Here is an 18012-nt window from a genome sequence, read left to right on the forward strand (position 1 = left end):
TAGTTTAGGTCAAAGATAAAGGGGTTTTGTTACTTGTGTATTGTTAAAAATGTATGTATTGTTATTGTTGCGTTTGCTTTGTAAGAGGGGAAAAATTGTTGTTTGGGAAAAAAATTTCAATAAAACATATTTTAAAAAAAAAAATCTCCACCCATTACCAACTTCCCCACCTCTAGGTCCGGGATACGTCCTAACATGCGCCTCATAAAGTTGGCATCATCCCAGTTCGGGGCATATACGTTCACTAAGACCACCGCCTCCCCCTGTAATTTGCCACTCACCATCACGTATCTGCCCCCACTATCCGCCACTATGGTCTTTGCCTCAAACATTACCCGCTTCCCCACTAGTATAGCCCCCCCCCCCCCCCCCTGTTTTTCGCATCTAGCCCCGAATGAAACACCTGCCCCACCCATCCTTTGCGTAGTCTAACCTGGTCTATCAGTTTCAAATGCGTCTCCTGTAACATAACCACATCTGCCTTAAGTTTCTTAAGGTGTGCGAGTACCCATGCCCTCTTTATCGGCCCGTTCATCCCTCTCACATTCCACGTGATCAGCCGGGTTGGGGGGCTCTTTACGCCCCCCCCCCCTTGTCGATTAGCTATCCCCTTTTATCCAGCTCCTCACCCGGTTCCCACGCAGTTGTGTCCCCCCCCCCCCCCCCCCCCCCCCCCCCACAGGCGGTGCCCTCCCGCCCCGCCCACCCCACCCCATACCAGCTTCTCCTTCTCCCCAGCAGCAGCAACCCAGTAAATACCCCCTCCCACCCCCCCCCCCGCTAGATCCCCCACTAGCGTAGTTACACCCCCCATGTTGCTCCCAGAAGTCAGCAAACTCTGGCCGACCTCGGCTTCCCCCCGTGACCTCGGCTCGCACCGTGCGACGCCCCCTCCTTCCTACTTCCCTATTCCCGCCATAATTATCATAGCGCGGGAACAAAGCCCGCACTTCCCTTTTGGCCCCGCCCCCAATGGCCAACGCCCCCAGCTCCTCCACCTCCCTTCCTCCCTCCCCCACAACCTGTGGAAGAGAGAAAAGTTACCGGGTCGCAGGATTAACAACATAAAAATCATCTCTCCCCCGTTTTTCCCCCCTCTTCGCCCCCCATATTCGCCCCACCATTTTGTCTCAAACGTTCTTTTTTAATAACCCGCTTATTCCAATTTCTCTTCAACAATAAATGTCCACGCCTCATCCGCCGTTTCAAAGTAGTGGTGCTTCCCTTGATATGTGACCCACAGTCTTGCCGGCTGCAGCATTCCAAATTTAATCTTCTTTTTATGAAGCACCACCTTGGCCCGATTAAAACTCGCCCTCCTTCTCGCCACCTCCGCACTCCAGTCTTGATATACGCGGATCACCGCGTTCTCCCACCTACAGCTCCGAGTTTTCTTTGCCCATCTGAGGACCATCTCTCTGTCCTTAAAACGGAGGAATCTCACCACTATGGCTCTGGGAATTTCCTCGCGCCATCACTCGGTATGCTCCCTCCACCTCCAACGGACCCGTCGGGGCCTCCGCTCCCATTAACGAGTGCAGCATCGTGCTCACATATGCCCTAACGTCCGCCCCTCTGCACCTTCAGGAAGACCAAGAATCCTTAAATTCTTCCTCCTCGCATTATTCTCCAGCACCTCCAGCCTTTCCACACATCGTTTATGGTGTGCCTCGTGCATCTCCGTCTTCACCACCAGGCCCTGTATATCGTCCTCGTTTTCGGCAGCCTTTGCCTTCACGACCCGAAGCTCCCGCTCCTAGGTCTTTTGCTCATCTTTTAGCCCTTCAATCGCCTGTAATATCGGGGCCAACAGCTCCTTCTTCATCTCCTTTTTAAGCTCTTCCACGCAGCGTTTCAAAAACTCGTGTTGTTCAGGGCCCCATATTAAACTGCCATCTTCCGACGCCATCTTGGTTTTTGCTTGCCTTCCTTGCCGCTGCTCTAAAGGATCCACCGCAATCCGGCCACTTTCCTCTCCTTTTTCCATCCGTATCCAGGGGGGATTCCCTTCTGTTTACCGCACAGTGCTTTTAGCCGTTAAAATTGCCGTTGGGGCTTCTATTAAGAGCCCAAAAGTCCGTTCCACCGGGAGCTGCCGAAACGTGCGACCTAGCTGGTCATCGCCGCACCCGGAAGTCATTTAATTTCATTCCTAATTAACAAGGCAACCCCGCCCCCTCTGCCCACCTCTCTGTCTTTTCGATAGGTTGTGAATCCCTGGATGTTTAAATGCTAGTCCTAATCCCCCTGAAACCACGTCTCTGTGATGCCTACCACATCATACCTGCCAGTCACAACCTGGGCCACAAGCTCATCTACCTTGTTCCGTAACTACATTCAATACCCTCCTAATATTCGAAAAGAACTGTCTCCCCTTCACAAATCCCGTCTGATCTTCCCCTATCACCTTTGGGAGGCACTCCTCTAATCTACCCGCCAATACCTTCGGCAACACCTTTGCGTCCACATTCAAAAGTGATATGGGCCTTTACGACTCACATTCTGCTGGATCCTTATCCTTCTTGAGCAACAGGGAGATTGATGCCTGTCCCAAAGTCTGTAGCAATACCCCCTTTCCTATCGCCTCTTCAAACATCCCCACCACCAGAGGCGCCAACTTATCTTTAAATTTCTTGTAATTCTCCACTGGAAATCCATCCAGCACTACTACCTTCCCCGACTGAATTCTCCTAATCGCATCTTTTATCTCCTGCTCTGCAATCACCCCCTCCGACATGGCCCTGCCACCCTCCCCTCTCCTGATCCTGCCCAGGTGGCTCCGACCTATACAATCTCTCGTAAAACTCCTCAAAGGTCCTATTAATCTGATCTGAATCCACCACCAACTTCCTTGTCCTATCCTGCACCTAATCAATTTCCCTCGCCACCACCTCCCTCCGAACTTGACCTGTCAGCATGCGTCCCGCCTTCTCTTCATACTCGTGGACCGGCCCCCTCACCCGCCTCAATTGGCGCACCGCCTTCCTTGTAGACTGCCAGTCAAAACACACCTGCAACTACTTCCTCTTTTCCAACAGTGTTGGAGTCACATCCTCTGCATTCCTCCTATCCACTTCCAATATCTCATCTATTAACCTTTGTTGTTCCACTCTCTCCTCCTTATCCATCTTTGCTTTAAACAATATCACCTCCCCCCTCACCACTGCCTTCAAAGATTCCCAGACCACCGGCTGCGAGAACTCACCCGCACAATTAAACCGCACATATTCCTCAATCACTTTTTCAATCTTATCACAAAACCCTCGGTCCCGCAACAGCCCCAAATCCAATCGTCACCCCCGCCTCTGCACTATTCCCTTCTCCAACACCATATCAACACAGTGTGGTGCAGGGTCCGATATCACAATTGCCGAATATTCCAACCCCTTGACCGTGTCCAATACCGACTTACCCGCCACAAAAAATCTATCTGCGAATAGGCCTTATAACCTGTAGAGAAGAAAGAATACTTCCGCTCCCACTGGTGCAAGAACCTCCAAGAATCCACTCTTCCCATTTCCACCATTAGCCCAGACAATGCCTTCACTCCCCCTGACTGAGTAAGCAATCGCAGTCATGACCTATCCAATTTTGGCTCCTGCACCATATTCCAGTCTCCACCCACTATCAATTCATGTGAATCTAAGTCAGGGATGGCCCCACATACCTTCTTTACAAACGCTGCATCATCCTGGTTGGGACTACACACGCTTACCAATGCCACCAACCTCCCTTCCAATGCCCCTGTCACTATTATGTATCTACCTCCCTGATCTGCCACAGCGTTCTCCAGTTGGAACTTCACTCTTTTATTCACCAGAACCACAACTCCGCACGCCCTACTATCGAAGCCTGAGTGAAACAACTGGCTAACTCAGCCCTATCTAAGCATCCCCTGTTCCTTCATCCTCAAATGAGTCTCCTGCAACATTGCCACATTTGCTTTCAAACTTTTCAAATGTGCAAGCACCCTCGACCTCTTCACTGGGCCTGCCAACTCCTTCACGTTCCACGTAACTATCCTAACAGAGGGTCTCTCCCCACCCCCTCCTGCTTATCCACCATCATCATAATTTCAGGCCCTACCCACTGAGCCTGAACCGTCCAAATCCATTGTTCTACCACTATATTCTTTTATGCTCCTCCAACTTGAATGGACTCCTGTAGCACAATGCCATGGCCAATCAGCTCATCCATCCCTGCAGCCCACACTCCCATTCAAAGAAGCTCAGAGAACTTCATACCTGTAGGACAATTGCAGGGGGTACTGCCCTCTGCGTCCCCCCTCGATGCCTGTATTACAAATTCAGTACCATGACGTCACCATCTCCCATGAAAGACACTTTCAAGTGTCTCCTCCGTCACACCCAGATAGTTTCTTTGATAGCCTCTCTACAACAACAGCGATTAGTATAGCGCATATTTAACATAGTTAACCAATGAGCATTTTAAAACAAAATGTGGCACTAAACCACCGGAGATGTTTGTCTCTCTGTATGCGACTTAAGACAGGGATTCCTGCCGTTTCTCCGACCAAAGCGCGAGGCACAATCCAGAATTTTCGTTGCAACACCACAGGTCAACACAGAGTGACACTTGCTGTTAGCATTAAAGACTTTGTGTAACGCAAGAGAGCCCATTAAAATCTGTGAAAGATTTGACATGCAAAGTTCATCTGGCAATTTAAAAAAACATTTTTTTTAGTGTACCCAATTCATTTTTCCAATTGAGGGGCAATTTAGCGTAGCCAATCCACCTGCCCTGGCCCTCTTTGGGTTGTGGGGGCGAAATCCACACAAACACAGAGAGAATGTGCAAACTCCATGCGGACAGTGACTCAGAGGCGGGATCAAACCTGGAACCTTGGTGCCGTGAATCTGCAGTGCTAGCCACTGTGCTTATGTCAATTTAAATAATTGGTGTAAGTATTAGAATGAAGAATATTTAGAGCAGAAATGCCAGCAGAATTGTATTACTTCTGCGACATCAAAGGAAAGATTTCCAAAACTACACACCACTCACCGAGTCTGATAAAAATTCTGTTTTTAGAGTTATAACAAGCCCCACCAGAGGTAGGGCATCAAAAAATTAATTAAAACTCTGAGTGTCCTTCTCCACGGAAATCTTTAATAAAAGGCGAAAGATTTATTTATTTATTTTTAAAAATATATACTTCATTCATAAAATCTATCATAAAAATTACAGAACATTTCGAATTGCCTTGACTGTACATTTCCATCAGAGTTACACTTTCCCTTGCTTTCTTCCTGTCAATTTTGATAACATTACACACATATCGCTCTTTATGTTACAATTCCTTCTTAAATATTTACATTGTCATGTTTCTTTTATACATTGGAGTGTTAATGACCCAGACCGAGGGGGGGGGGGGGGGTTTACACTGTTACCCGCCCCTCGGTGTACATTTGCTGGTAAGACCTTACACAGTGGTCTTTCCCCATGGCGCCTTGGCGGCAGCTGCCCCAAGCTTGAGTGCGTCCCTCAGCACCTTGGAATGTAGTCCTGGACCTTGGAATGTGCCAGTCTGTAACACTCGATCGAGTGCAGCTCTTTGCACTGGAAGATCAACAAATTTCGGGCAGAGCAAAGAGCGTCTTTCACCGAGTTGATTACCTTCCAGCAGCAGTTGATGTTTGTCTCGGTGTGTGTCCCTGGAGCACAGAGTCATGTGTCACAGAGCTGCTTGGGATGAACCTTGACAAATACCACTGCATTTCTCTCCAGACCTTCTTTGCAAAGGCACATTCCACAAGGAGGTGGGTGATCATCTCATTTCCACCACAGCCACTCCGAGGGCAACGTGCAACAGCGCAGAGCCTTCGGCTGTACATTAAGAATGTGACGGGGAGGGCCCTTCTCACCACCAGCCAAGCTAGGTCTTGGTGCTTGTTTGTAAGTTCCAAGGTGTCGCTGAGCTTCCAATTCTCTCAATTTACACCCATTCAAATAATAATCTGCCTTCTTTTTTTTCCGACCAAAGCGGATTACTTCCCATTTAACTGCATCTGCCAAGCGAACGCCCACTCACCCAGCCCGTCGAAATCCCACTGAAAATCTCTGCATCGTCCTCACAGTTCACCCTCCCACCTGCTTTTTAACATCTGCAAATTTGGAAATACTACATTTAGCCCAAATGATTAGCGTATAATTATAATGTATTGTATATCTTAGGGTCAGTCTTTTGAAGGGTCGGTGGGGACTGAGATGGGCCAAATAGCCTCCTTCAGCACTGTCGGGAGTCTATGATGATGATGTGAAAGTTTGGGTCAGTTTCTCCTGGTGTTTGACCCCCAGAACACAAAGATGTGCAGGGTGGTGAATTTGCCACGCTAAATTGCCCCTTAATTGGGGAAAAAAGGAATCAGACACTTTTAAAAACAATATTTGTAAACCGGCATTACACCTCTGGTTGAAGACTCAAAGAGCAACCTCTAACGCACATGGTCCAGTATAATCACAAAGTAATGTAAACCGGGCCAACGAAAACAAGGTCAATCTGTTTTTTAACTATAAATCAGCCACACAGAAGTAGGACCATAAAAAAATTAATTGAAACTCTGAGTGTTCCTCGCCACGGAAAGCTTTAGTAAAAGGCGAAAAATTTATACGATCTGAAGAAAAACTAGAATACTGACGTTCACATCAAACGTACTCACTACCCACCTCGTATGGAGCTCTTTAACATCACACTGACTTCACACACTGCCACTCAACATCCGCACCGTAGAATGAACCAGTTAATTGATATAGATTTTCATATTTAACTACAACCCGTTAATGTTTACAGAAAGAGGAATAAGTCTTGAGCTTTCGTACAGAATTCAAGTTATGGAGATGACTGGGCGGGGCCTATCTGGCACTTGCTGGAGAAGAGGAGCTGCAGAGTTTGGGCGCTCTGCTGCTCAGGAGGTTTTCATTGCTTTTCTCAATCTCTTCGTACTTCCCAAATGGTTCTGTAATTCAATCTCCCAAGACAAGTCGAAAAATTAGGACTAAACCATTCAGGAGAGACTCTATGAAGCACTAGTTTACACAAAAGGTGGTCGAGGCTTAGACCTCTCCCCCACAAACAGCGGTCGAATCTAGAAAAGTTGATGATTTTAAATCTGAGGTAGATAGACATGTGCTGAGCAAAGATATTAAGGGATATGGACCAAAGGCAGGTATATGGGCAGGGATTCGCTGAACCTCCGCTCCGAAATCGCGTTCGGCGCACGGGTGGAGAATGAGCCGTCAGACCCGCGATCGGGTCCGACGCTGGGACGTGAACCTCCGGCAATTGGACAATTGGCGCCAGTCGCGAGCGCGCAGTCGATGCGGCGCCAGTCGGAGCATTGAAATAGGCCACTGCCCTATTCTCCGCGGTCAACCAGCCGAGTTCCCGCCGGCATTCTTCTCCGGGGAGGGGGGGGGGCCTTCACGACAGCCAGACCCGCGATCAGGGGTCATGGCCCATCTGGTGGTGGCCTACCTTCTTCCACGCCAGCCCACTGTGTGTGTCCACCATGTCGCGCGGGGCCGGCATGGAATCGGCCACCGCGTGCATGCGCGGACCCACGGCCAGAAATGCAGGGCAGCATCTCAGCAGCCGGAGGTGCGTGGAACACTCCGGCGCCGTGCTGGCCCCATGTGGGCCATGGAATTGCTGGGCCAAGAGGCGCGATGGCTCTGGCGTGAAACAGTCCAGTGTGTACGCTGGCGTCAAAACTTAGCCGCCGCTTTGAAGAATCCCGGTCATTGAGTTTGGCCACAGATCATCGATGATCTCATTAAATGGTGGGACAGGCCCAAAGGACTGAATGGCCTCCTCCTGTTCCTATGTTCCTATGACAAGATAGGCAATGGAAGCCCAAAGTCTCATATAGTGAACAACCTCAACCTTGAGAGGGATAGTAAAGCAAGGTTAGAAATCTTGTTGCTAACTTTGGTTGGCTCTTAATTCGTTGCTCGTTGTGTCTTTACTTAATTTGCTCTGTTTCTATAACCTTTGCTCGACAGTCGCCAGGTATCTTTATGATACCGCCACGAGGTGTCTTTACTTAATTTGCTGTTTCTATAACCTTTGCTCGAGAGTCGCCAGGTATCTTTGTGATACCGCCACGAGGTTCAGGTTCAAGTGCTGATCAATAACTCAATACACTACTCAGTAAGTTTCAAATCAAAACACATTTATAACACACAGTAAATCACTACTCATGCATAAAACTCTACTTACTAGACTATCTCTATCACTAAAAGGCCTACACTTAGCTTGGAACTGGCCTGCCAGGTCAGGGGAACAAATGGCCTTTTGTTCGATTCTGAGTCTGCAGGATTCAAAAGCTGGCATAGACTGGTAGCTAGGAGCGCCTATCGCGTAACGTGCGTTGACTGGAGACTTACTTGGAAGATGCAGCAGCTAGCAGGTCACTGTCAAGAGTTGTTTCGAGCTGCTGAGTGGCCCTGCCAAGAAGGACGAATTGAACTTGGGGACTCTACTTTATAGTCCTCAGGCGCCGTTCGGGGTGAACCCCATATCTGGTTCCAAGTGATTGGACTCGGTTCCGATCACTTGGATCGATTTCTCCAATACTGGAGCTGTTCCCTGATCGCTGGGCGATCCCTAAGTGTCCTAACCTCTGTGACCTTCCTTTGTGTTGGCTCCCGCTGGCGCCGAGGAGTCTGGCTTGCCCTTATTCACCTTACATGTTTCAATTGTTCCCGGGGATCGCTCATTAGTATGCAGATGGCTGTGAGTTTCAGTGCTGTCTGAGTTTCTGCAAGTTCTAATACACAGGAAACTTTGCACCTGCTAGTTTTTCCTGGCTTGGCTGAATTTCCCTGCATTCTTTGCGGACCTCCATTTTAAGTCGGGAAGTGGCCAATGCAGGGGGTTACACACCCTCTTTGTGATCCGTCACACGCAGCGTGAAGGATCACATAACTGTGTCGTCTTCACTTCCTGACCCAGCGAGCACTCTTCCATGGCCTCCACGCTGACCCTAACTATGTATGAAAATTTTCAACTAACAATTCTAAGTGTTGATATGTCACAACAGGGACATGCATTGCAACATTAAAAAAACGGTACCTCTAACTATCCTCAATAAACCATCCTCACTCAAACAATCAAAAGTAATCTACAACACTTTAAATATACAATTAGCAGCAACACACGTTCCTCTGGCTTGGCAGTCAAGCACAGAGGTTTACATTCTCTCAGTTGCCTTTATTCACAAAATGACACAAACGAATGTCCTTTATTGTAGATCATAGGGTTCGGGGGCCTGGTGAAAGCCGAAAATAGGGGATCTCATCCTGTATACCGGGGTGGAGAGCGGTGGGCTCTCCTTCACCATTTTCTCATGCGGAAAGTCTACACGATGCTGCAGAATATCACCAATACTAAAAGGGATTCAATTACGTATGAAAGGTCGTACCATGTTATAAACGTATCACACCATGATGGTGTGTTGTTCCTTGTCACTGGGCTCTGGGTGCCTTGGGGGGGGGGGGGCGGTGTTGGGGCCAGAGGGTTCGCATTCGCGTGGAACCGGATACAAATTACAATAACGACGAAAAACATGTAGAACGTCTACATTGTTCTCTTCTTTATTCTCTTCTCTTACTTTTCGTCTCTTCTTTCTTCCTGGACCTTCAGGAATCAAGCATAGTTTATGTTACTAACTTGTTTAATAGCTTTGTACGTTAGCATGTCTGTCTTTTAGGGCCAATTTCCCTTTATAATTGGTCACCATGTGTGACTCCTTCATTTTTTTAACGAATATTCGGACAAAACATCTAAGAAACTACGGCCGTGCTGCGGGCCGTCTCGCAGCCTGTGTGATTTACCATCCTAGTGTTTGAGGATGTAAATAGAATAGGGAAGCAATCCTAACGGTTGCTAAAACCGAACAAAAGAATTTTGAACGTAATCGAGCCAAAATGGGCCGCGGCGGGCAAGATTTGGATGGATACCCGGGTAGGACGTGAGCGTAGCTGACCAGAGGGGGTCCTAAGGCAGGGCGAGGACCAGTGTCGTTTCTCCACTGCCTGAGCAACCGGCAAAAATGTGTAACAATGTGGTCGTCGTGGGGGGCTGCCTCTCGAATTAGGAGAGCAACTATGAGTCGGGTTCTGTCGACAGACTAGTTCCTCTGAACTATTGTCTGGGAGAAACTTGTTCCATTAACAGCTATTGGGCGTCAAAAGAGGTGGTGACGTGGGGCCGTGAAAAACTTTCAGAGTTTACACACAGCACTGAACGATAACACTAACTAACAAACATTCAATAAACATGGTGCAGGTTCCATCAGAAAGGACATCGTAAATCACATTTCTTATCTTGCACCTAATCAATTTCTCTCGCCACCACCTCCCTCCAAAGTTGACCTGTCAGCATGCGTCCTGCCTCCTCTCCATACTCCTGGACTGTCCCCCTCGCCTGCCTCAAATGGTGCATCGTCTTCCTTGTAGACTGCCAGTCAAAACTCGCCTGCAACTCCTTCCTCTTTTCCAACAGTGTTGGAGCCACATCCTCTGCCTACCTCTTATCCACTTCCAATATCTCATCTATTAACCTTTGTTGTTCCACTCTCTCCTCCTTATCCATCTTTGCCTTAAACAATATCACCTCCCCGCTCACCACTGCCTTCAAAGCTTCCCATACCACTGGCTGCGAGACCTCACCCGTACATTTAAAGCGCACATATTCCTCAATCACTTTTTCAATCTCATCACAAAACCCTCGGTCCCCCAACAGCCCCACATCCAATCTTCACCCCCGCCTCTGCACTATTCCCTTCTCCAGCACCATACCAACACAGTGTGGTGCATGGTCCAATATCACAATTGCCGAATATTCCAGCCCCTTGACCGTGTCCAATACCGACTTACCCGCCACAAAAAATCTATCTGCGAATAGGCGTTATGAACTGAAGAGAAGAAAGAATACTTCCGATCCCACTGGTGCAAGAACCTCCAAGGATCCACTCTTCCCATTTCCACCATTAGCCCAGCCAACGCCTTCACACCCCCTAACTGAGTAAGCAATCGCAGTCAAGACCTATTAAAGTTTGGCTCCTGCACCATATTCCAGTCTCCACCCACTATCAATTCATGTGAATCCAAGTCAGGGATGGCCCTACATACCTTCTTTACAAATGCTGCATCATCCTGGTTGGGACCATACACGCTTACCAATGCCACCAACCTCCCTTCCAATGCCCCTTTCACTATCATGTATCTACATTCCTGATCTGCCACAGCGTTCTCCAGTTGGAACCTCACTCTTTTATTCACCAGAAGCAGCACGCCCTACTATCGAAGCCTGACTGGAACAACTGGCTAACTCAGCCCTATCTAAGCCTCCCCTGTTCCTTCATCCTCAAGTGAGTCTCCTGCAACATTGCCACATTTGCTTTCAAACTATTCAAACGCGCAAGCACCCTCGACCTCTTCACTGGGCCTGCCAACCCCCTCACGTTCCATGTAACTATCCTAACAGAGGGTCTCTCCCCACCCCCTCCTGCTTATCCACCATCATCATAATTTCAGGTCCTACCCACTGAGCCTGACCCGTCCAAATCCATTCTTCTACCACTATATTCTTTTATGCTCCTTCAACTTGAATGGCTTCCTGTATCACAATGCCATGGCCAGTCAGCTCATCCACCCTGCAGCCCACACTCCCATTCAAAGAAGCTGAGAGAACTTCATACCTGTAGGACAATTGCATGGGGCTGCTGCCCTCTGCGTCCCCCCTAGGTGCCTGTATTACAAATTCAGGACCAGGACGTCACCATCTCCCATGAAAGACACTTTAAAGTGTCTCCTCCGTCTCGCCCAGATAGAGAGTTCCTTTGATAGCATCTCTGCAACAACAGCGATTAGTATATCGCATATTCAACATAGAAACCAAGGAGCATTTTAAAACAAAATGTGGCAACAAACCACCGGAGATGTTTGTCTCTCTGTATTCGACTTAAGACGGGGATTCCTGCCGTTTCTCCGACCAAAACGCAAGGCACAATCCAGAATTTTCGTTGCAACACCACAGATCAACATAGCGTGACACTTGATGTTAGCATTAAAGACTTTGTGTAACGCAAGAGAGCCCATTAAAATCTGTGAAAGATTTGACATGCAAAGTTCATCTGTCAATTTTTTTAAAAAAAATTTAGAGTACCCAATTCATTTTTCCAATTAAGGGGCAATTTAGCGTAGCCAATCCACAGACCCTGCACATCTTTGGGTTGTGGGGGCGAAATCCAGACAAACACAGAGAGAATGTGCAAACTCCACGCGGACAGTGACCCAGAGGCAGGATCAAACCTGGGACCTTGGTGCCGTGAATCTGCAGTGCTAGCCACTGTGCTTATGTCAATTTAAATAATTGGCGGAAGTATTAGAATGAAGAATATGTACAGCAGAAATGCCACCAGAATTGTATTACTTCTGCCACATCAAACTAAAGATTTCCAAAACTACACACCACTCACCGAGTCTGACAACATTTCTGTTTTTAGAGTTAAAACAGGCCCCACCAGAAGTAGGGCATCAAAAAATTAATTAAAACTCTGAGTGTTCCTCTCCACGGAAATCTTTAGTAAAAGGCGAAAGATTTGTTTTTCAGATAATATACTTTATTCATAAAATCTATCATAAACATTACAGAGCATTTCGAATTGTCTTGACTGTACATTTCCATCAGAGTTACACAATCCCTTGATTCTTCCATTCAATTTTGATAACATTACACAGATATCACTCTTTACGTTACAATTCCTTCTTAAATATTTACATTGTCATGTTTCTTTTATACATTGGAGTGTTAATGACCCAGATCGAGGGGGGTTTACACTGTTACCCGCCCCTCGGTGTACATTTGCTGGTAAGACCTTACACAGTGGTCTTTCCCCATTGCGCCTTGGCGGCAGCTGCCCCAAGCGTGAATGCGTCCCTCAGCACGTAGTCCTGGACCTTGGAATGTGCCAGTCTGCAGCACTTGGTCGAAAACAGCTCTTTGCACTGGAAGATCAGCTAGTTTCGGGCAGGCCAAAGAGCGTCTTTCGCCGAGTTGATGACCTTCCAGCAGCAGTTGATGTTTGTCTCGGTGTCCCCCCCTGGAAACAGTCCGTAGTGCACTGAGTCCTGTGTCACAGAGCTGCTCGGGGTGAACCTTGACAAATACCACTGCATCTCTCTCCACACCTTATTTGCAAAGGCACATTCCAGAAGGAGGTAGGTGACCATCTCATTTCCCCCACAGCCACTCCGAGGGCAGCAGGCAACGGCGCAGAGCCTTCAAGTGTACATTAAGAATGTGAGGGGGATGTCATTTGAGGCCAAGACTATTGTAGCGGACAATGGAGGGCGATATTTAATGGTGAGCTGTAGGCTGCAAGGGACGTGGGTGGTGTTGGTAAACGAATACGCCCCGAAGTGGGATGATGCAGGATTCATGAAGCGCATGTTGGGGTGCATTCCGGACCTGGAGATAGGAGGCCTGATAATGGGAGGGGACTTCAATACAGGGTTGGATCCAGCACTGGACCACGCCAAATCAAGGACTGGAAAGAGGCCGGCGGCGGCCAAGGTACTTAGGAGGTTTATGGATCAGATGGGGGGAGTGGACCCATGGCGGTTTGCAAGGCCGCAGGCCAGGGAATTTTCTTTCTTCTCCCATGTACACAAAGCCTCCTCCCGGATAGATTTCTTTGTTCTGGGTAGGGCGCTCATCCCGAGGGTGGAGGGGACGGAGTATTCGGCTATCGCCGTTTCGGACCATGCCCCGCACTGGGTGGAACTGGAGCTGGGAGAGGAGAGGGACCAACGCCCGTTGTGGCGGCTGGATGTGGGACTGCTGGCGGACGAGGTGGTGTGTGGGAAGGTGAGGGTGTGTATCGAAAGGTACTTGGAGGACAACGACAATGGGGAGGTGCGGGTGGGGGTGGTATGGGAGGCGTTGAAGGCGGTGATCAGGGGAGAGCTAATTTCCATGAGGGCTCATAGGGAGAAGACAGAGGGTATGGAAAAGGAGAGGTTAGTGGGGGAGATTTTGAGAGTGGACAGGAGATGCGCAGAGGCCCCAGAGGAAAGATTACTTGGGGAAAGACGACGGCTCCAGACGGAGTTTGACCTGTTGACCACAGGGAAGGCGGAGGCACAGTGGAGGAAAGCGCAGGGGGCGACCTACGAGTGTTGGGAAAAGGCTAGTCGGATGCTGGCACACCAGAGGATGGCAGCGAGGGAAATAGGGGGAGTCAAAGATGGAAGGGGAGCCACGGTTCGGAGTGCGACGAAAGCAAACGAGGTATTCAAGGCCTTTTATGAAGAGCTGTACAGATCCCAGCCCCCGGCGGGGGAAGAGGGGATGAGACGATTCCTAGATCAGCTGAGATTCCCGAGGGTGGAGGAGCAAGAGGTGGCTGGTTTGGGGGCACCAATTGGGTTGGAGGAGCTGAGCAAGGGTTTGGGGAGCATGCAGGCGGGGAAGGCCCCGGGACCGGACGGATTCCCGGTGGAGTTCTACAGGAAGTACGCAGACCTGTTGGCCCCGCTACTGGTGAGGACCTTTAATGAGGCAAGAGAGGAGGGGACCCTGCCCCCGACAATGTCGGAAGCGACAATTTCTTTGATCCTAAAGCGGGACAAGGACCCACTGCAATGTGGATCGTACAGGCCGAACTCGCTCCTCAATGTGGATGCAAAGTTGCTGGCAAAAGTGCTGGCCACGAGGATCGAGGACTGTGTCCCGGGGGTAATCCACGAGGAGGACCAGATGGGATTTGTAAAGGGCAGGCAACTAAACACCAATGTGCGGCGGCTCTTAGACGTGATAATGATTCCATCGGAGGAGGGAGAGGCGGAGATAGTGGCAGCTATGGACGCGGAGAAGGCCTTTGACCGAGTAGAGTGGGAGTACCTCTGGGAGGTGCTGCGTAGGTTTGGGTTCGGGGTAGGGTTTATCAATTGGGTTAAGCTCCTTTACAGAGCCCCGATGGCGAGTGTAGTGACGAACCGGCGGAGGTCGGAGTACTTTCGACTGTACCGAGGGACGAGGCAGGGGTGCCCCCTGTCCCCCCTGTTGTTCGCATTGGCGATCGAACCATTGGCCATGTCATTGAGGGAGTCTAATAAATGGAGGGGGGTGGTCCGAGGGGGAGAAGAGCATCGGGTGTCGCTATATGCGGATGACCTGTTGCTGTACGTGGCGGATCCAATGGAGGGGATGGTGGAGGTCATGCAGACTCTAAGGGGGTTTGGGGAGTTTTCGGGATATAAGCTCAATGTAGGGAAGAGTGAGCTCTTTGCATTACAGGCGGGGGACCAAGAAAGAGGGATAGGGGACCTACCGCTGAGGAGGGCAGAGGGGAGCTTTCGGTATCTGGGGACCCAGATAGCCAGGAGTTGGGGGACCCTACATAAACTGAATCTGACGAGGTTGGTGGAGCAGATGGAGGAGGATTTCAAAAGATGGGACATGTTAGCGCTCTCGCTGGCGGGTAGAGTGCAGTCGGTCAAAATGGTGGTCCTTCCGAGGTTTCTGTTTGTGTTTCAGTGCCTTCCCATCGTGATCACCAAGGCCTTTTTTAAGAGAGTAGGCAGGAGTATTATGGGGTTTGTGTGGGCGAATAAGACCCCGAGAGTAAGGAGAGGGTTCCTGGAACGCAGTAGGGACCGAGGAGGGTTGGTGCTGCCAAACCTGGGGAGCTACTACTGGGCAGCAAATGTGGTGATGATCCGCAAGTGGGTTATGGAGGGAGAGGGGGCGGCATGGAAGAGGATGGAGATGGCGTCCTGTAAAGGAACGAGCCTGAGGGCATTGGTGATGGCACCGCTGCCGCTCTCGCCGACAAAGTATACCACGAGCCCGGTGGTGGCAGCAACGCTAAAGATCTGGGACCAGTGGAGACGGCACCGGGGTGCAATGGGAGCCTCGGTTTGGTCCCCGATTAGGGGTAACCACCGGTTTGTCCCAGGGAAGATGGACGGGGGGTTCCAGAGCTGGCATCGGGCTGGGATTGGAAGAATGGGGGACCTGTTCATCGACGGGACGTTTGCGAGACTAGGGGCACTGGAGGAGAAGTTCGAGTTACCCCCGGGAAATGCCTTTAGATATCTGCAGGTGAGGGCTTTTGTGAGGCGACAGGTGAGGGAATTCCCGTTGCTCCCGGCACAAGAAGTTCAAGATAGGATGATCTCGGGTGTATGGGTCGGGGAGGGCAAGGTGTCGGAAATACACCAGGAGTTGAAAGAAGAGGGGGAAGCACTGGTAGAAGAGTTGAAGGGTAAATGGGAGGAGGAGCTAGGGGAGGAGATCGAGGAAGGTCTGTGGGCTGATGCCCTTGGTAGGGTTAATTCCTCCTCCTCATGTGCCAGGCTCAGCCTGATACAATTTCAGGTGGTCCACAGAGCGCACTTGACGGTGGCGAGGTTCAGTAGGTTCTTTGGAGTAGAGGACAGATGTGGAAGGTGCTCAGGGAGCCCGGCGAACCATGTCCATATGTTTTGGTCATGCCCGGCACTGGAGGGGTTCTGGAGAAGAGTGGCAGGATCAATATCTCAGGTGGTGAAAGTCCGGGTCAAGCCAAGCTGGGGGCTAGCAATATTTGGAGTAGTGGACGAACCGGGAGTGCAGGAGGCGAAAGAGGCCGGCATTCTGGCCTTTGTGTCCCTAGTAGCCCGGCGAAGGATCTTGCTAATGTGGAAGGAGGCGAAGCCCCCCCCCCCCCCCCCCAAGTCTGGAGGCCTGGATAAACGATATGGATGGGTTCATAAAGTTGGAGAGGATTAAGTTTGACTTGAGAGGGTCTGCGCAGGGGTTCTACAGGCGTTGGCAACCGTTCCTAGACTATCTCGTGGAACATTAGAGGAAGGTCGGTCAGCAGCAGCAGCAACCTTGGGGGGGGGGGCGGTGGAGGGGACGTCCTGGGAGGGGAGGGGGGAAGGGGGGACTGCCTGGGAGGGTGGATGAGCAAGAGATAACATGAAGGATTGGGGAAACTGGCACGTACGGGTGAGGGCCAGTGTACAAAGCTGTGTAAATATATCATTTTGCCATGTATATATCTTGCTCTGCGCGATTGTTCGTGTTTGTTTTGTTACGAGGGTGAGAGGGGGGGTCCGTGTTTGCAAGGGAGAAAAATTGTGTTAAAAAACTTTAATAAATATATATTTTTTTAAAAGAACGTGAGGGGGAAGAGTCCTTGTCACCACCAGCCAAGCTAGGTCTTGGTGCTTGTTTGTAGTTTCCACGGTGTCGCTGAGCTTCTAATTCTCTCAATTTACACCCATTCAAATAACAATCTGTCTTTTATTTTTCCGACCAAAGCGGATTACCTCACATTTAACTGCATCTGCCAAACAAATGCCCACTCACCCAGACCATCCACATCCCACTGAAATTTTCTGCATCGTCCTCACATTTCACCCTCCCACCCACTTTTTAACATCTGCAAATTTGGAAATACTACATTTAGGCCAAATGATTAGCATATAATTATAATATATTGTATATCTTAGGGTCAGTCTTTTGAAGGGTAGGTGGGGACTGAGATGGGCCAAATAGCCTCCTTCAGCACTGTCGGGAGTCTATGATGATGATGTGACATTTTGGGTCAGTTTCTCCTGGTGTTTGACCCCCACAAGCCAAAGATGTGCAGGGTGGTGGATTGGCCACGCCGAATTGCCCCTTAATTGGGGAAAAAGGGAATCAGACATTTTTAAAACAAATATTTGTAAACAGACATTACACCTCTGGTAGAAGACTGAAAGAGCAGCCTCGAACGCACATATTCCAGTATAATCACAAAGTGATGTAAACGGGGCCAACAACAACAAGGTCAATCTGTTTTTTAACTTTCAATCAGCCGCACAGAAGGCGGGCCACAAAAAATTAATTAAAATCCTAAGTGTTCCTCTCCACGGAAACCATTAGTAAAAGGCGAAAGCTTTATACCATCTGAAGAAAAACTAGAGTACTGACATTCAGATCAACCTTACTCACGA

The 18012-nt window shown here is 49.4% G+C and overlaps 3 non-coding genes and 1 pseudogene across 3 annotated transcripts; all 4 read right to left on the reverse strand.

Moving 5' to 3' along the window:
- Positions 1–5059: 5059 nt before the first annotated feature.
- On the reverse strand, positions 5060–5173 carry LOC140430504 (U5 spliceosomal RNA). The gene has a single exon (XR_011949442.1). It is a non-coding gene; the product is annotated as a U5 spliceosomal RNA (small nuclear RNA).
- A 1364-nt stretch (positions 5174–6537) lies between these two features.
- LOC140430419 (U5 spliceosomal RNA) lies at positions 6538–6652 on the reverse strand. Its single transcript, XR_011949421.1, has one exon. It is a non-coding gene; the product is annotated as a U5 spliceosomal RNA (small nuclear RNA).
- Positions 6653–12537: 5885 nt separating this feature from the next.
- Positions 12538–12680, reverse strand: LOC140430443 (U5 spliceosomal RNA; annotated as a pseudogene).
- A 5190-nt stretch (positions 12681–17870) lies between these two features.
- Positions 17871–17985, reverse strand: LOC140430437 (U5 spliceosomal RNA). Its single transcript, XR_011949424.1, has one exon. It is a non-coding gene; the product is annotated as a U5 spliceosomal RNA (small nuclear RNA).
- Positions 17986–18012: the final 27 nt, after the last annotated feature.

Source organism: Scyliorhinus torazame, chromosome 1 (assembly GCF_047496885.1).
Source record: "Scyliorhinus torazame isolate Kashiwa2021f chromosome 1, sScyTor2.1, whole genome shotgun sequence".
NCBI classification, from domain to species: Eukaryota; Metazoa; Chordata; class Chondrichthyes; order Carcharhiniformes; family Scyliorhinidae; genus Scyliorhinus; species Scyliorhinus torazame.